Below are 21,333 nucleotides of genomic sequence, written 5' to 3'. Positions count from 1 at the left end.
TTCTATGCAGTACTGCCATTCCGCAGCTTCTGCTTCTAAATGTCCTATTACAAACTGAATCCGTTTTTCATTACTCCATTTAGGAGATAATGAAGTTTCAACAGCTTTTATAAAGATTATAGGGTGAAGTTTGCCTCCTGGTTTGAATACAGGAAATCGACTTGCTACATTTGAATTTGTCATTATATCATTCCAACATTCTGCGAGAGACATAGTTGGATTTTGTTTAGATTGCAGAGACAGAGTTGCGTCGGATTTGCTTGCCGTGATTTCTTTATTTGTATTGTTGTCATCCGAGCTAGCAAACACGATGCGACTGTTGTCTCTGATTACGTTATTACTTCTACTACTTGAAATGTTTTCATTATTATCTAATTCTGATAACCGTTTAGTAATTTCCTGTATTCACATTTCTGTACTGTATACACGGTTAGCTAATATTGATTCTTCACTGTGTTCATGATGTGAACGCTCTGTACCTTCGTCAATATTATTATCTTTGGAAGTCTCAAGGTTACTGCATATTTCAGTAATAAAAAATTTCATGTTTTCTATTTCAGTATGATCTTTTTCTACTCGATGAATTAATGTCTCTAATTCTACATTATCTATTGAAGAAATCTCTACAGGTTTGTTAGAAACCTCTTTAATAGATTCTAATAATTCTCTACGAACAGTTTCTGTCTCCATAGAAAATTCATCTCGTAACTTATCGTTATTTTTCTCTATTTCATTTACAACTAAGATGTTGACATTATCTAGTCTCTTGTTGTTAAGTCAGTAATATCATTTCACATGCGAGCTTTTTCCTTATGCAATTCCTGGATATGTTCTTCTAACTTTTTACAATTATCAGCAATCTTATTACTAAGTCCTACTAGTTTTTCCTGCATTTCAACTTTAGAAGCCTCTATTTTATCACTTAATTCTCGACTCTTTTCATTAAGATCAGTGTGCTATGGGCTGCAGAAGTAACAGCCGTCGATGCAGCCGCTGAGATGCTGTGACCCCGCTTCCGCAACCGGCAGGATGCTGAGTCGAACACCGGAGACGTCACTGGCTGCAACCACACCTGGCCGCACCGTAGACAGGCGAAGCCCTCAGCAACACCTCTAATATCAGCCAGAGGAACACCCGCCAGCTGACGTACTGGGCCTGTTAGTTTAGGGAGAAAAAGGTTGTCGGGGTTTGCAGCATTCAGCTGCTGCCCAACAGATGTGCCTTCTCATGGAATAACTGCGTGACCGTACTGCTTGGCTGCGCTCCATCAGAAGCCCACACCCGCGAAGTCGCCGCTGGCTGGTGGAGGCTCCACGAAGACTCGCATTGACTTCCGAAGGACTCTTGATGTTTTAATTGTTTCGTACCTGTGTGCCTTAGTTGCACACAAGTCCTGTTTATAAGGTCACCACGGTGTAGTGTAACGACATAAGTTTTGTATAAATGATTTTCTTTTGACACATGACCATGTGCAGACTTTGTCACCTACATCGGTTACAAAGCATTTCAAAAGTATTTAAATTCTTTTTAAAGTTGTCCCTGAATGGTTCTTGAACAAAACAGTAATTGAAACATCATCATTTGAGTCGTATGCGCAGAATTATGTCACTCAGTCCAATTGGTTTGTGCAAACTAAACAATTTAGATGTCGTTTATTTCTTCTCAGAAATTATATTAATGCAAGTTATCAGCTTTACTAAATATTAAAACCACACTGAATAAACTTTTAAGACTCAAACTCATGATGAAAATTGTCAAAAATTAATAATCTTGTCAAATAAATCAGTAATACTTCTTCCTTAATATAATTCTTCATAAATAAATTCTCGGAACACATATTTAAACTTTTGTAGCATACACTAGTTTATTATCTTCATATATACTACATACAGATGTGAACATGACCCTTGACAAGATAGGACTGAACATTTACAACATGATTATACTTTCTATGACATCATTGTTGTAGAAACATTACAAATTCTTATTTTTTCAGTTTTTAGAAGCACGACGCAACAACTCGGTTCCAGGATCATCTATTGCTCTTTGGCTGTTGACCCGCGATGTATAGTGGCCAGCAATTTTCTCTCTGGTCCCAGCAGTGAAGATGCTGTCTCCATTCGTTGCGCCGCCCTCTCTGTACATGAAACATAAAAATAAATACAAAACTTTAGATAATTCACAAAAATTACAAATATTATAAAATACATAAACAAAACACTAAATTAAACTTATATTCACCTGCAAACAGGGATGACACTGGTGGATGGGTGACGCTTCAATTTCGCGTCCCACTACAGTTGGTCATTGAGGATATTGTCATAAGCATGTTGCAGATGCTTAAAGATCTGCATTTATTCCAAAATATCCAGTTTTATGCCCTTAACCTCGGCATGAAGTAACTCGATATTAACTGGAGGGCTTGGTACATGAGCCATTTGCACAAGGTGTTCCGCATAAATAGAGCCCTTAGTACCCATCGCTTCTAGTAGGAATACTCTCTTTATACCTGAGACCCAGAGCTCGCCCCATTTGCCCATTGAACACCTCACGTTTTAACCCTATATCTTTACTACCACAACATCTTTATGTCTTTAGATTACGTCCTAGGTATAGTTTTTAAGAGTTCCTCCTGTTGCCATACATAGCTTCATATATAGGTTTCTTTACTAGCATAAGCAACCATGTGCGGTTATTTTTAGGTTTCATCTCCTATTTAGCTCATCTCTTATTCTATCCATTTCATTTTTTGATATACGTTGATCCACGGTTGGGAATATACGGGCTATTTAGCCCCGACCCATGTATAAACTTTCTCGTATTCGTATGCGCATGCGCAATCAAGTATCTCTTCCCTTATCTTGTGCATCTGCATAGTTAGTGGGTCAGGCTTGTAAGTGAGCGACCATTTGTAGCTGCAGTTTATGGCGGGTCATGACCCATTGAACATAGGCCGGTGTGAGGTGGAGCGTACACCATTAAGGTAAGTAGTGGTTTTGACTTTGTACATATGTACTGTTTGCATTTTCCTTTTCTTTTTCGTTTATAAATGTATAGCTAAGGTGTTCTTTTAATCATTGACAAAGGTCTTCTTAGGCACTTGTGGGTTTTATTGTTGTTCTGAAGAAGCTGTAGTTATCTACGCCATAACCTGGGTTAACACTTAACACTAGGTGCTTTTTTCGCAATTGAGGCGGATTTTTAGTTTTTTAATATATTAACCAACGATTGCTGATGCGCTGTGATGTTGAACGTTCTTACATGTAGGAAAGGTAACTTCCTGTTCATGTTCACCTCTACTGTCATCATGAAGTAATCCAGCCAGTCAGATGTTGCTCTCTGGGTTTAAAAGTGGGAGCCTCACCAGCTTCATGACAGTCTTAGCCCCTGATGATGAAGATGGAGGCAGTCATTGAAAGCTTTGGATTTTATCTGAATAAGACGTGTAAAGTAAACCAAGAACTTTTACCTATCTACCAGAAGTTCTTACACATTGGTGTCTTAATATTTATAAACGTTATTGAACTGTGCAGTTCATACCAGTCATCATCAATGTGATAACAAAAACTCAAATGTTTATTATCTGATATTAATATGAATGAAACTTTATGAAATTAGAATTATCTGAGCTACTAGATTTCCATTTCCAATATACTTTCATATCATATATAAGTTAACTTAGTAGGCCTTTCATTGATCATTGTTCCACAAATTTAAATATGGAATACAGGATATCCAGGAAGAATGGTCTATAATCAGAGACATGACAGGAAGGACCATTCAAAGCAGAAAAGTCTAGTAAACATGGACTCTAAACTGCATCCCTGAAGCTCTATGAACATGTCTTCATCTTCAGTACCGTAAAACACATCTCATTTACAGAAAAAGTTCCCATGGCTCTTAAGTTAAACTTCTTGTTCGATTGACAGTTCCTCTGATATCCCTAATACTGATCGTTCCTCCTGCCACACCCTGTGCTCTCCACCTACAAAGTGAAGTAAGTGAATAAGTCAGTATTGGCTGTTGTACAAACATTATTCAATATTATTTAAAAATTACAGCTGGGTCATAATTAATTTTTAAACAACATTCATTTGTAAATTATTAAGCTTCATCCAGTGACATCCCAAAAATTCAGTGTTTATTAACACAATCAACTATAGGTGTTGAGATTCATCAACAAAAGACAGTGAGTACCATAGACTCAGCCGAGAAAATAGGTTGGACATGGTGTGTGTGTAAAGAGCTGTTGTCATGTAAGAGAATGTGATGCAGAAACTCAAGTGTTTATTGAGTTACGGATGTTTTGAATGCTGTCTATTGTACCTTCAGCTCCACTTTTAGCTCAAAGACATAATTTAGAGCAAAGCATTGTTTTCTAATAAAAAGAAATTTTTAAACACTGAACCTGAATTGATGTGAGAATATGAAGTACAAGTTAGCTATTTTACTACCTCTTCCTAGAGTGTGGTGTTACATTTATGTCATCAATGTTCAAATTGCAATGTCTTTTTTTATCTCCACCATTATACTGTGCTGCAAAGCATTTTAAGGTGGCCAGGATATATTTTATAAGGAATTAAATAAAAAGCCATTTCTTTGTTGATTTTTAGTTAATGAAAATTATGACTAGAAATAGAATACTGTTATTTGTTCTGTCTAACTGTACACTATGAACCTTGGAAAATGGGCATAAAAAATTCTGGTACTGAATTCTCCTATTGTGCTGTCTCCAATTGTGCTAATTATAATTTTTTTATGTTTTAGGTGTACTTTGCATAATATCACTTCAAGTGATAACAAATGATTTGCTATTCAATTACAGAATTGATACGGCAATTTAGTTGCACTCATTTATTTTTAAGTACTGTTAGTCTGATTACATCTGACAACATTCACATACATTTACAAAGAACTTATAACATTTTTACTTAAATACATTGAAATACCAGGGTTTATTGATAAATAGTTCTTGTATAATAATATGTCATACCATACCCAGAAAACTTTTATGTCATCTGATTGTAGCTCCAGAAGCCTGCACAGATTTACTTTATGTATTATACCACAAATTTGAAGTTGATATAAAACATAAGAACTATCAATATTTCATCCTATATTTTTTACAAGTGTAAATTTATAAGAAAAAAATTAAACAAAGTTGCATTTTTTTAACAATACATGATTTCAATTTATTAAGGCTGATAATCCTCATGAACCTATTGCCACCACATAACATCCTATTTGCAGTTTCACAATAAATATTATCTAAACTAGTGTTCTTATTTTTCATGAAATGGAAATTATGTACTTATCCTGGATGGAACACTAAGTTCACACATTATTATGATCATCATCATATATTTTTTGTCAATTTGGACAGATACATCACACTAGGCAGACTGTGAACTAGAAGTTAACATCTTTGTGTTTAGACATTGCTTAGATATTGATAAAATATGATGTTTTGCTAACTAAAGGCCTCCACTATAAGCCTCATACTACCAGTGGCTCTGACAAAGGTAGGTGAAGGAACAGATAGAAGTTTCGGGCACCTTCTTGCCCTGGGAAAGTATCCTGAAATGAACAAGAGTTGATAACATGATATCATAGATCTCAATGGAAATGAGTGCATTAAATGAGCAGTCCCATATTTTACAGACTATAAGATGCTACAGATTATAAGACCCACCCTAATTTTTTAGCAATTTTTTAAAAAAGAAATAAGGTTTTTATAAATTTTATTATTAGATTGCAAAGCGAGACTAAAAGGATCTTACTTTATGAAACTTAACTGACCTTTGAAATCCCTGAAAATTGTCTCCTCAACTTTCATCATCATCATCATCATCATCTTCTTCTTCTTCTTCTTCCTCCCCTCCTCCTCCTCCTCCTCCTCTTCCTCTTCATCATAATTTTGTCCTCTTCATACACAAAATGGCCTTCACTGCTATCAGGAGCATTACTCATGCCACACTTCTTGAATGATATGTATAACAACAAAGCCTTCTCACTCTATAGACCAAGACTGTTTTATACATTGACATACTTGTTTAATTGTAGATTGTTTTAAAGCTCCTTTCAGCATGAATTTATATTGAATTTCATTCATCACCTGTTTGTTCTATCCCTCTCTTATATACACTTCAAATGGTTTGCTTATTGAGACATCAAGAAGTTGTAATTGTGAAATTAGTCCTCCTGGAATAACAGAAAGCTTTGTATTTCCCTGCCTCAGTTTCTCTTTCACAGAATTTTTCAAATGTCTACTAAACTGACCTAACGCAAGAAGAGAACTCACCTTCAGTAAAGCCCCTTCCCTTCTCTCCTATATTCTGTTAATCCACAATTTCATACCAGCCTCATCCATTCAGTCTTCGTCATGTACATGAACGACAACACCTGGCGCTATTTCAGAAGGTTTTGGCATTGTTTAACACTGGATGATGATCATTGGATTAAATTTAGTGTCATCAGCACAACAATGAAAGGACAAGAGTGTAGCACATTTTTTTCATGTCCACTTGTTTTTATAGTTACAGTTTTAGCACCTTTCATTGCAACAGTTCTGTTCTTCAGCCCATCAAATGTCAGACGAGTTCATAAACCTGTAGAACCAAACAGTTCCATTCTGTAAGTCTGCTAAGTTTCACTAGCTTATGAACATGTATTTCAATAATTTTTATATTAATGCTAATGTCATCTTGATGGTGACCTTGAATCAATTTCAGTATGTCATCTAGTTTTGGCTATTTTGCAGCATACTCATATAAAGTTTTTCCTCTATATGTACATTTAGTCTTCCTCATTTTTTTTTCAAGTTCTTCTTTACTAGCCTGCCAATCACAAATGGTTTTTTTCTGTTGGTGGAGAGCTGAAATAACATGCAGCTACTGTGTTTCCATGTTCTTCAGCGTATGCTATTACTTTTAATTTATAGCCCACATCACACATGAATACCTTTTATTTTTCCCATTACAAAACTAGCTAACAACAAAATATTGTACTGTTAATGATGACACAAGTCACTTTCAATTCAAGTTCACTAGCACCGTAGACTACAACGATGTATCTTACACTAGACAGCACTCTGGGTTTGTGATTGCAGGGTGGGAGGGAGACAGTGTTAGCAAGCTTGTGAATTACTGCAACTCATGTTTCTTGCACTGCTGCAGCCAGTTGAATCCAGCATTGCTAGATGGAGATAGCTTTCACACGACATTGAATATAGGGCCATTTTTAAGACTCATGGGTATTTTAAATCAATCACAGGACATTTTTATATTGATTTCAACTATAAGACACACCTGAATTTTGGAGTTAATTTTTTGAAAAAAAAAAAAAAATGTTTTACACTCTGAAAAACACAGTAAGTACATTCATAGGACATCTCAATAACAACTTCCTTCATGTATGGTTTGAGAAATTAACTAGTTCCCCATTTGCACCTCTAGGGAATGGCTGCACTAAACAGTACTGACAGTTAGAAGGCAAATAAGGCTACATTATTTGAATGTCAGCATGTAGATGCCCAAACGTGACAGTTTTCCACAGCAGCATTCTTACATCAAATTTTCTTCAGATACGGACCACGTCAAATTTGAGTTAAAACTTGAGCTTTCAAAGATAATCACCATCTTCTTTGTCAGGAGATGAATGCTGAAGAAGATAGAAATTATTTTATAAAGCTCAAGCATTATCCCATATTTGATACAGTTTCTATACCAAGATTTTATACATTATACAAGTTTACATGCCATTGTCACAAGCTGTTTGTGAACAAATAAGCAAAATAGAGGAGTTTATAAAGTATGTGGAAGGTGATGAAAAGAAAGTCTGAATGATAAAGTAGGGAGAAAAAACAAAACAGAAAGACAAATGATGGGAGAAAAATTACTAGAAATTTAATATTGAAGAGCAACACGTGGATTCACGTGCAGACTTAGAACAGAAGATAGTGTAGTAGGGATTAGCAATAGACTGAAGTATGAGAAGATAAAGAAGATTTATGTTATGCCTTGTAGTTTAGTTGGCAATGATATCTTTGTTTAAATTGCCTTCGTATGTTCTCATGTTCACTGTTGGCACATGACATGCTGCAATCAATGATAACAGCATAGCAAAGAGAACTCAAATGAAGGTACCACTGCCAGCTTAGCTAGCAGATATAACAGTTTGGTATAAGATGGAGTAGATCAGCAAAAGACCAATAAAACAGAATGAGATGAAAACAAAATAATCTTAGCCAGAGGTCAAAGGCCAAAATAAAAGTGTCATGGTTAGTTCAATAGAACAGCACATGTAGTTAAGAAGAAAATAATTAATTCAGGGCAGCACACCACAGATGCAATAAGAGTAGATGCAATAGCTATATATAGAGCAGGAAATGCTTCTGTTTGTTGATGAAATAAATAAATATGAGAACACTACCTGTGAAATAGGTAGTTCATATGACATACAAATGCCAAATACTTACTCACTATGCCTCTAAAGTCTTTCTGTGATTCATTACCAGATGTCATCATATCAAGGAACATGGATGTAGATTTGAAAAAACACTTTCTCCACCACTTCGTACCTTTCCTCCTATTCTCAGTAATACTTTACATTGCCTGGTAACGTAGATGATTTTGGTTGTGAATTTGCAATAAAAAGTATCACACACATTGATGCATCCACTTTCAGTTTATATCTCTTAAATTTGTGACAGAAAAGACTTGTATCTTTAGTACTAAATCTTATTTTCAGTATCCCAAGAAGTCCCCTTTCCTCAGGAACATCTTGCCATTGGAAAAACTGATATTGTTTGCAAAAATAACAGACATGCAAAAGTGAGAAATCAAATTTGTTAATTCACATGGAGATTAAACCTAATCAGCAGAAGTAGTAGATACAGGGCATGATTACATCAAAGGATTTTACATATGGAAGAACTGTCCTGGAGATCGACAGAAAGCAAAAAGAATGTTGCCATGGAACAAACAGGTAATCCAGTAAAGCTTTCAGAGTTTGAGAATGTGGAAAAGCATACAACTGGTTTTAATCATATCTGTGCAACAGATATCAAAGTTTTGAAATAATACATAATGACACAAAATATTACTCAACATATCAGAAAGTCAACTGTGGTGTACTCCAGGGTTCTATTCTAGGCCCTCTGCTCTTCTTAATTTTTATTAATGATTTTCCTGGCCATATAACAAGAGCAGAATGAGTACTTTTAGCAGATGAAATGAGACTTTTTATCAAAGGAGTTAATGAAGCTGACCTACAAGAAAAAATAACTGCAACAATGAATGAGGCAGCTGAATGGTTGAAGGACAATTACTTAATTATAAACGACAAAAAAACCACTTGGATAAATTTTAAGCACATAAGGAACAAAGTAAAAAATAACATGAGAGTACAGATTGGAAAATGTCTGATAGAACAAACATCTTTTACAAAATTTTTAGGTGCATGGCTGCACAATAATTTAAGATGGGAAAACATGTTGAACTATTGAATAAAAAACTTAGTAAATACTATTATATATTAAGAAAACTTAAAGAAAACTGGAATTTTGAAACAGTAATATGTGCCTATTACTCTTACATACACACTAATCTAAGATATGGTATTCAATTTTGGGGGAATACAGGTTTCACAAAAAGTTGTTTCAAGCTCCACAAGAGAGCTATTCACATTCTGAAGGGTATTCCCTACAGAAACCCATGTAGAGGACTCTTTAAGGAGTTGAAAATTTTGACCCTCCCTAGTTCATTCATCTATGAATCGGTATGTTTCCTCAAATCAATTCAAGAAAAATTTCTTCTCTGAACAGTGAAGTACACATCTATCAAATCAGAAACAGGCATGATTTTCATATAAACATACATTCAGATGCCCTGTACCAAAATAGTGTGACGTATCCACCCAAAATAATGTTCAATGGCCTACAAAAGAAATAAGAAAAAACATACAAAACTTACATATGTTTAAAAAAGAATTAAAGAGGTTACAATTAGGTCAGAGTTATTATAATGTTGATGAATTTCTTTGCTATCTAAACAGATAATGCTTATCTTTCGATTTTTTTGTTTAAACTTTTTTTAACTTGCACATAAAAAGAAGACAAAATAAAATAATGTTAAAATGTAATTAAGAAAATGGTATTTCCCCTAGTGGATTTTTTTGTATAAACTTTTGTGTAAATCTTTTTTTTCATCTCCCATGTAGAAAAAAGACAAAATATGTGAAGTGTAATTAAGAAAATGTTATTTCCTTTAATTGTTAAAAAAATAAATCATGTCCTCTCTCTCTCTCTTTCCATACAACAATTCCTATATCGTGTATATGATAAAATGGACGATGATAAATTGAATTGAATTAAACTGAACTGAATTGACAGATCACTGAATGATAGGATGAGAAGTCAACATTCAGTGGATACAGGAAGTTACTGCCAAAGCTGCACAACACATATTCCACTGTAGAATAATGCTCCCCACACCGATAAACCACATGTCCCCTGCGCAACTGTAAACAATGGGCACCTCAGGGAGCTCCTCCGCATTTATTTGTTGAGTACAGGCTTAATGAACCTAGGTTTCCTGAGCTGAGGATTGGTGCACACTGCCAATCCTTCGAAACTGTAACCTTTAGGCTTGGTTCAGCAGCTACCATGAAGTGTGGCAGTGAAATGTTGGGTGTCACATGGAATGAGTTATCACTTAACTGCCTTGATAACTAGGTGAGTAAAAACCTCTATAAAAGAAGAAAAGCCCTTAATCTCCAGGTGTGCTAAGCACATAGCTGAGCAACATTAATTAATCATTTAAGTCTTAATTTACAGGAGATTTATCATAAGTTAAAGTTACTTGTTAATCATCTACTTTTGTGAGTTAACTTTATGTTGTGGCTGTAGTGAAATGAGTAGGTGAGTCAAATGAATTACCATTACTTAAATAAAAATGTTTTGTTTGGGGAAGTTAAGGTAATACATCAAAGATGAATAAGAAAGAGATTATTCATTTAGTCATTTGGTATTGTTAATATCTAGTTATGAAAGTTAAACTACAAGAGAATGAGACAGAATCTGACATAAAGTGCATATTTTCCTTCAAGAACACCATGATATTAAAGTTTTCATCCAAGATTGCGGCTCATTTAGGGGGTGAAACCTCCTTTTCCACATAAAAAGACTCATTCAACTGGCGCACTCAGTAGTATAGGAGTAAATTTATTGAAACCTGTTCCTCAAGAAATATTGCATCATTGAATGAGTCTTTTGATGTCATGTCCAGCCACAATTTGACTAAACTCTGGGATTTTCTTTTTACAGGTGTGTTACCACTAGGCTTCTTTTTTTGGACTAAGTGACAAACACAAAAAACTCTTCATGCTTCAAGGCCTCTTCTACAAGTTTTCTCACTTGTTTTCTTACTTCTTCCACTTGACTGTTGTTATACATTTCCAACCATATCAACAAGAACTATGGATGAAAAGCACAGCAAGTTGGCATTATTCATCATCCAGCAGATGTCCAAATCTTTTATCTATGCCACTTAATGAGGTATTAACTGAAGCTGTGCAGTTCACATGCCAATAAGCTTTATATTCTTCAGTCTGAATACAGTTTTACAAAGGCAGGAACCATTGCCTTAACCTGAAAGCAAGTTTAGTAATAATATCATTGTATATAGTTCATGGCAAAAAAAAACATATACATGGGTTTTATCAAATTTACTCCTTCATTATGATTGCCTCCTGATCACTGAAAATTTTAACTTTTAGCTGAGTCATAATCAGGGCCGGCCAGAAATTCTGTACATGTGCAGTGCTCCTGCACGTGTGCAACTTCCGGGTCATAGCGTGCACGCTGCAGCCATCAGCGTTCATGTAGTGCATGTTTCTATGCAAAGATGTCGCTTTATCCACTTGCTGGGACACTCTGTACCAGCGCATTCTAGTGCTCTTTCCACAGCTTGCAAGCCAATCATGGGAAGGTATTTTGTGTATTAAACATTTAAAATACTGTCACAGTCTACTCATTGAGATGTCTACTTTTATGTCAACAGTTTAACCCAGTAAGACAAGTAATATAGTTAACAACCATGGGTTTTTATTAAGGCAGCTTGACTGATGGCACGTAAATACGCGTAATGTTTTTAATCTAGTATTTAAGAAAGAGAGCACTTAGCGACTTCCAATGAACCTTATTCATGATTTCAAATAACATTAAACTAATACAAGGTTTCCTATAACTAATTCTCGGTGCCCTCAGTTACCCCCACATAATTTCTGTCTCACTGACCTCTGAGCAGAATGATAACCGCAGACCTCTCGATGAGCACCTGCTATTTCAATACTGTTATTGCTACATCTTTCATGAGTTCCATCTGAAATCTGCATAATAACCGACAATTAGATGAATGTTACATTTTATCGACTTCAGCTGAGCGTAGCCCTTCACACATTAAAAAAGTAAACCCTAAATGTAAGTATATATTGGAACAATCAGTTTAATGACCAACTTTCCTGATAATAATGTAACATGGAGCAGAATGAGGCAATAATGCACAGTTAGTAAACAATAATTTTTAATTATGAAAGGAATAAATCCAAACACGTTTATCACTGGTCATGAGAAATGATAATCGAGTTGATGTGTCTTATCCATTTTCTTAAGGACATTTAATTTTGCTTGCCGTTCTTCACTGTTGAGTACACTACATTCGTTTTTGTGATATGTATTGTAGTGTCTTTCAATTGAAAACTTACGCTGGCTGCCTATTATTCGGCGGCATAGCAAACACTGTGAGTTTTCACCAATGGCTACAAAAAAGAATTGCAGTTCCCAGTAATTTTTAAATGACTGGAACATAGATCTCCCATCCTTTGCTTTTTCACAGTACCTGCCATTTCTCGGTACTTCTCTGTTAAGGTTACCGTTACCAGGGGTAAACGAGACTGGGTACATTGCGCTCTTGCTTGTACCACATAAACATGGAAGAGGAGCTGCCACCGTTCATTTAGGACACATGTCTAATAACAGATGTCACTGTCGCACACGTGCGCACATATGCAGCACTTCCACACGTCTGCACACTGTGCAGCGTTTGGCCGGCCCTGGTCATAATTGTAGGAAGAGCAGATCTTTGAGTTTGTAATATTGTATTAAGAACAACAATAGCATCATGAGTGGAGTTCCACCTAGTTGTACTTGGAAGTACCAATCTCCTGCCTAATTGAGGGTGAATGCTATCTGCTACCATTATACTTGTGATTGCTAATTCCAAAGAGCACATGTTTTGGCCATAGAATTTCTATAGGGACTATTAAAACCAGTTATTTGTAGATCAGTATGTGCATATTTTCTTGTGTTCAGTTAAATAGATGGGCAGCATATCTCATGTGAACTGATAAAGTATTGAAGTTTTCCAGTATACTGTAATTGTCTACAATAATGTGCAACAGTCAGGCATAAAAAGCAGGTTTTCTAGTCCAGTAATTTCTAACACATCATCTTCAGAGAATCGATTTGAAAGGGTGGCAACAGCATCATTAGGTTCTGTATCCATATCATGTACGGCAGCTCTGGTCTTCATACCAAACTGCTCAAATTGCTTCATAAATTTACCGCCATTATCATGGTAGTTCCACATGAAAACAAGATTTAATTGCATTTTAGGTTTAATAAAAATAACAAGGGGAAATCACTAAACCCCTTTTCTTCCAGTGATGTGAACATACCCCAAAATGGAAAAAGAACAAATACAAACATACCATGCAATATTAACATTCACTTGACTTGCACTATAAAGTAAGAATGTAATCATTTTATATTATATATATTAGTAAACTGATAGCAAAAGATATTACTTTTTTATGAACATCAGTGATGTTTGTTTACCTCATGGGAAAAGTCAAAACAAATGGGCTTTACATATTTTTTATAAAAAATATGAATAACTAAGTTTTTATATCTATTATTACACCAGTTTTCAAATTTCTTTATATTGTTTAACATAATGAAGTAAATGGAAATATTTATCACCTTAACTAACCTGGCTATTTTTTCCTGCGTGAAACTCATAGTGGCAATATTTGCCTGTGCCAGTACGTGATATGAAAGGCAGCCCTTTAATGATATCCTCTCCAGCACTGCACATATTCTGGTTCTTGTCTGAGGATCTAATCAGTGAACATACATGCCCTAATGACTTTTTTTCTTAGCTCATGAGCAGTCAGATGTATTTTCCAGCCAATTGATCTCACTGAACACAATGTATACGAGCTGATATAAAATATTCTGAAAGTGAACCTAGAAGAATATAGCTGAAAGTAAGCACATGGTCTCTTAATTTGTATTCAGAAAGTAGTGATAAGAATCTTCCAATGTTTTCTCATCAAACTTGGTCGTAAAACTTGTTCAAAGGTGTTTGCATGCACAGTGATAAGTTTTAAAAATTAGAAAAATTATTTTTCCTGTCCTTCTCCTGTGCCTTTGCTGGGTCAGATGCTGTTTAGGGTCTCTCTCTCTCTCTCTCTCTCTCTCTCTCTCTCTCAGGGCTCATATGGAAGCATATAGATAGTCATTTTTCCCTTGCTCTGTTTGGAAATAGAACAGGAAAGGAAAGACCACTAATGGTACAGGATAAGCTCTGCCATGCACCACACAATGGCTTGCAGAGTGCCTATGTAGATGCAAGTGAAGGCCAGTACTCGCCAGGAAACATGATGTCCACACTGAAGGTAAAAATCTGAAGGTTGTGCAGAGTGGTGTATGGTACTCTGGTATAAAGATATTTAATGCTCTTCCTCCAGAAATAAAATGTGAAATAGCCAACAAATCTACATTTAAAAAGCTTCTGAGGGAATTTCTTTTAGCCATGTCATTTTACAGTTTGTAAGAGTTTATGAAACACAGTAAAAGTCATGTGAATAGGGCCTCCTGTCAGGTAGACCATTCGCTGGGTGCAAGTCTTTCGATTAGATGTCACTTTGGCAATGGGGATGAAATGATGATGATTAGAATAACACAACACCCGGTCCCTGAGTGGAGAAAATCTCTGACCCAGCTGGGAATTGAACCCAGGGCCTGAGGATTGACATTCTGTTGCTCTGACCAAGCAGCTACCAGGGGCAGACTATGAAACACAGTGAGAAACTGCCTTAAAATAAAATAAGATGTATTGTCATATAAACTGAACATTTAGCTGTACATTCTTGGCACATATGTAAGTCTTTTAGTGTTAACTGCTTATATTTAACTCTCTGTGTTATATGATATTTTTATATTTAATTTACTTTGTAATCTGTGGTCCTACTGTTTCTCATTTTGTTATATTGTGTTACAGATCATTGTAGTAGTTATGTAACTTTCTAATCTTTACTTGTAAACATAGTGTATAAGTACTTGTCATTGACAATGTAAAAATTGACACACACTACATCCATGTGAAATTCTCACAGTTGGATCCATGATGTAAGAAATAACTAACTAACTAAATAAATAAATAATAAATCAGAACTCTTAAGTTACACGGAATCAGACATAATGTTAACTAGGTTATAAATGTGAAAACAAATGGTTGTGCACATCACAGTAAAAATGCAGAAAATAAGAGTCAAAGATTACATTTTTGCACTTCAGGAAACAACTAATTTTGGTCCCCTATTGGATGAGTAATCTTACACAGATCATAAATTGGGTCCTACTTTTGTGGAAGACTTGTGAATCATTGGATTCATTAGTAGTAAAGTTCCTGAGTATTGCTCTTGTGTGCATTCCTCTGAGGAGAAAGTGGGGAATGACTTTGAAATTGAAATCTAAAATGTTATCTGATCAGGCAAATGGGGATAATTTCTGCTTTTCAATAGTTTCATTCCTGTGCTCTGATAAACTGATAAAATGGTTAGATCTGCTGGTGCTGCCATTTGAAGCTCCTTCAGAGTGAGCTGTAAAGTTTACTTTCCAATACAGCCTTCTTCAACATCAGAGTATCCCAGTTTGATGATCTGCTCTTCCTACTCTTTTGAGCAGTCTGTGTGAGATGTTAATTAATAAGAGGCAATGTTTTGTGGATGCAAATGTTCCTCCAGTATGAAATAGTTTGTTGGAGTACTAACATGTCACAATTTCTGTGAAAATAAATGAAGTTTTAAGATATCCAAATTACTATTACATGAAGGTTAAATTTGAAATAGATTACAAATACTTACAAACCACTTTACAGTAATCATAACATTTAACACTCCACATCCAAGGTGATACCACTGTATTAATGATGCACTCAGTATGTGAGTAGTTTACCTGCTTCAGTGTCTTCAAGTTAGTTACTAGTAACACATTGGCCAATGACCTTGACAACACAGGCATTGCATTAATTGTGGGAGATAACATGTAAATAACATCTAACATTATTCAGCATCTGTAAAAATACATTATGCTCTCTTCCTTGACAAAGTGTACTTAAACTTGTATTTTTTTTCTTTGGCGGAAGAAGAAACAGCTGTGTGCAAAGGATTTGAATGTGATGTTGGTAAATGTGTAGAGTTAGAACAGCTCTTTGATGGCAACAGAGACTGTGAAGATGACAGTGACGAAAGTGGCAAATGTGGTGTGTAGCATCTGTAAGTGAGACAAAAAATGTAGTTTTGTCTTCAGCGTCTCAGATTGATTATAAATCTGAAATAACTTTTGGAAATAAAGTTGGTGCAATATCTAGTTAATTAACTTCAGTGCCAGCTATACTTCATTCACATTGAAGAAACTGAATTTAATAGTATTATTATCTGCAGGCGAGACAGTTATAGAATTTGCCCAAATACTTTCTCCTTTTGTTAGTCTCAATTGATTAACTGCAATTTATACAGGTTGTATAATGATGGATGTCATTCCATAAAGGGACCCACTCCTCTAGCATTACTTTTCCTCAACAGAAGTAGTGATACCAGAACTAATTTTCAAATTTTGGACAGTTCAGTATTATCTCAACTGTCTATCTGAAAAATTTCATATAATTTCATGCACAATGAGGAAGCAGAAGTAGGCATGCCTCTGGTGTCATCGCACGTGTTTTTGCATTTTGGAAGAACAATGTAATTTTGACTTCGTTGATGTGAAAACTCAAAAGACAAAACTATTGACATCAGTTGGAATCATGAGAACCTAAAATGTGAAAATTTCAGCTTCAAGAATCAGACCCCTAGACATGAAGAACTGGAGCCAAATACGAGAGAATAAGATAAGTAAAACGTTTATAAATCTTACTCCTCTCGCATTTTTCTTAAAACAGACTTTACTATCGACTATAGTAATGACAACAACAAAGGGGGGGGGGGGCAAGATTACAAGTGGTGGCTTCATCTGGGATCAGTTGACTAACAGTGAAGTTTTGTCTGTTGCAGAAAAGAAATTACTTTACTTTATTGAATTTACAATTTATGTGTGAATGAAAGTCCAATGACACAAACAGAGAAGACCAAGGGCTGCCCAACATAGCAAAACATATCAACAGTGATGATATACTACCAACAATGACAGATTGGACCCAATGAAACTACAACCAGGGACATCAAAAAGGAAAGATAAGTAAAAACTATTTGTGAAGTTAATTTATTTGTGGACTCATGTGCTTGTTAACAAAATGAATAGAGATGAGGGTAGGAGTGAGGTAGAAGTGAAAGCTATTGGATCCAGTTAGGATGTGTCTGAGCTGAGTGAAATCATAGTCAGCAAAGAAACAGTAAAAACTGATATTGTGCACTTAATTTTGCCAAAAATAGAGGAAATGAAGACAAGTAACAACAGTAAATTAGACACAGTACAAAATCGAATGGACCAACTTAGTAATCAAGTTTCACAGCTAAAAAGATAGTTGTCAGAGGGGCTAAAAAGTGTGAATGAAAAAGTTGATGTTTTAGAAAATAAATTTATTGTTTTGGTAAATGAGTTAATAGTTGAGTCAGTAAGACAATCAAAGAATGTTGATGTCATCAGAGTTAAACAGAGGGCTGTAGTGAAAAAAATGGAACAAAACATAGCCCGTTCAAATCAAAAATTTTTAAATGTTGACAACAATATGCAAATTAATGTAGCTGTTTTTGAATGGTCTTAATTATAGTAATAGGGATGGTACTTTGAAAGTACCAAATTTATACAGGTTGTATAATGATGGATGTCATTACATAGAGGGACCCACTCCTCTAGCATTACTTTTCCTCAACAGAAATTTAACTAATTAACACACCTTGACAAATCATTTGACAAAATGACCTTGACTCACTCACTTAAAGGGAGATTACCAGAAAGGTTGCAGTGGGATTTAATGTATGGACCTGATGATTTTCTTGAACAGTTTTTACACTATGGGTGGACAGTGCAGTAGAAAGAAGTATGTGCCATAATAATCAGAATGATAGAAATATCAGTGGCAATAATTACAGAAACAGTGATAAGGGTAACTTCTATCAGGATAAAAGTGACAATAGAGAGAAAAAAATTTGAAAATCATCAGGGTAGGAATAATTGGGATAACCATGGGCATTTTAATGGAAGGAATATTCATAGAAGTAACTATACAGGAAATGACAGTTTGCCTCAGTGATGGTCCACAGTTTGGGGCAAAGAAACACAACAAGCACAGGACTCCCTTGTTACACTTGCAATTAGATAATAATAACAGTATTAATGATATGGCTCATGTATCTGAAATTGAACAGAAGTAGTATCAAATTTCTCATTTATGTTTTGATCAAAAGATTTGGGATACTATGTTAAATTATGGTGATGTAGATGCTAATCACAAACCAGAATGTGGGAGTAGTGAGGATATTGATGTATTATGTACTAATGATTTTTTCTCTTGGTCAGAAAACAGTATTATTGATGTAAGTAAATCAGGTGATAAGTGTGTTGGACCTGAACTATTTGGTATTTTGGATGTAGATGTGAATCAGAGCTCTAAAGTTACTGGGTTGGTAAGTCTGAGACTGTGGCTTATTGCAAATGAATGTAGGTGAGGTAAGTGACTTTGATAGAAATGAGACTTCTGTTGTTAGCGATGTTGTTGAGGTAATTTTGGAGGAATATGATGATGATGAGTATAAGGTATTTGTGGAGTTTAAGAATAATTATGTTTCAGAGTTATTTGTGAATGAAGTTGACAATACAGGTAAGATATGAGATATATGTGATGTTGTAAGTGAGAAAATACTAGTCCAGTCAAAACAGCTTTTCATTAGTGTCATGCAGAGTAGTAATTCAAACAGTAAAGGTGAGTTATCTGTAAGCCTAGAGAATAAAGGTAAAAACTTTTTGAACTTCCTTTGGAACAAGATTGATGACAACAGAGATAAAAGAGGATTCTGAAATAAGTTAGCGGCCGTTAGTCAGAATCTGTGTCCCAAGTGGTGGAATAAAGTGGAAGAAAAATCTAAGCAGGAAGTGTAATTTTGACAGAAATGTGTTTTGTGTTCCTTCTGTATCAAGTGATGTTAGTTGTGCCATGGAATACATTCATTGTGTTACCTGACATCATGAGTGACCGAAGTAATGCTATGATACCAGTAAAGTTGATAAAATCCTGTGAAGACAGTATGGATGTAGCATTTGATGAAACTGAAAGTGATCTTTTATATGAAGTGTCTGACAACATAAAAGATTATTCAGATTTTAGGTGTCCTTACATTAAAATTAAGATTGATTAGTGGGAAGGTAACTTTTTGATTGATACAGGTAGCCCAATTTGTGGTATATCTGAACAATTTAGAAACAAAATCATGTGTAGTAAGAATTTTGTGGAAATGTCCATTGTATGTGTAGAGTTAAGAGGAGCTACTGGTAAGCAAAGCAAATTGGTAAAATCTCAAGTACTGTTAACTTTAAGTATAGAGGACAAGACCTTTGAAAATGGATGCGCAGTGATCCCTAGTTTGGAAGAAAATATACATTATATTTGCAGATTCATACTACTAAATAATTCTGTTTCGTGTGTCAGGAATGTAGTATGCAAGATCATGTGATTTCTAAGGTTCCATCACGTATGTTGACGGAGTTAAAATCTAGGAGACACTGTATTTACAGGTTCATACAACTATATGATTATGTTTTCTAATACATTTGTGCTTTAGAATTTGATACATATATGCCATGATACTAAATGAATAGATCCCTTCACAATTTTGAAATGGGACAATGCCATTAAATATCTAATAATAAATTTTCATATTTTGTACTGTAAAAATTAGGAATAGTATCTTAGTATACCTGTGTATATAAATTTACTAGTTCATTTTTCATTGCATTTAGCTCTGTTTATTACAGTTTCATATGTGAACACTTTTTAATCCATATGCAGAGCATATGCCATGACATGTAAGGGAGGTATTGAACAGCATACTTAGTACACAAAACAATGTTGCAGGATTTGATGTGAATGTTAGACAAAAAGTGAGATTTGTAAATTGTTAGTATTCATGGGTCAGTCCCCACATCGTAAGCTTAGGCCCTAATATTTTTTCATTATTTTCTGCTTTCATGAGTCAACATCTCCTTAAACACTCTGGTTTATGTGGCTGATTAAATTTGTATTACATTCCTACTCATGATTGAGTATATTCTTCTTTTCTGTACCTGTCATTGTGTTTTTTGAGTTGGCCCACACATTGTACACTTATGCTCTGAATTTTTTTCTTTTCTATTTTGAAGATTTTGAAGGTGTGACTTTATAGATGTAAACATGCAATTTGTAATTCTAGTAATTTACGACGCCTCTGCACTTATTTCTATAGTCTAGTGTTGTAATGTTGTAGTTTTGACTTTGTATCATTTGTCTTGTGGCAGAATGTTCCATGGATCTGAAAATCTGAATGCCATGTCCTGATAGATATATAAATAATGACAAGAATAATGCAATTTCGGCTTTGTTGATGTGAAAATCAAAAAGGCAGTGTAACATAGTAAAATATGAAGGAAATAAATATAAAAAAGAAACAAAAAATCTGCACAAGTGTTCATCAAAATTATTTATGTCAATTGGAACCATGTGAATATAAATGTGAAAATTTCAGCTTCAGGAATCAGACCGTTAGACATGAAGAACTGGAGCCAATTACAAGAAAAGATGTCAAGTAAAAAGTTTATTGTAGCTCTTACTGCTCTCATAATTTTTTTAAAAAAGCACTTTACCATCAACAATAGTAGTGATGATAACTACAAGGCAGGGACAGGGAGATTACAATACACATACAGTTGAAACTTCACAATACTAGAAAATCTCAGTAAACTCAGACCTTCAAGTAGTCTGAGGAGTAATGGCAACCTTGTGGTTACCAGCTACCACTGAC

The sequence above is a fragment of the Schistocerca piceifrons genome, chromosome 6 (genome assembly GCF_021461385.2).
Source record: "Schistocerca piceifrons isolate TAMUIC-IGC-003096 chromosome 6, iqSchPice1.1, whole genome shotgun sequence".
In the NCBI taxonomy this organism is placed as follows: Eukaryota; Metazoa; Arthropoda; class Insecta; order Orthoptera; family Acrididae; genus Schistocerca; species Schistocerca piceifrons.
The sequence above is the reverse complement of the archived record's forward strand: the minus strand, read 5'-3'. Positions refer to the sequence as shown.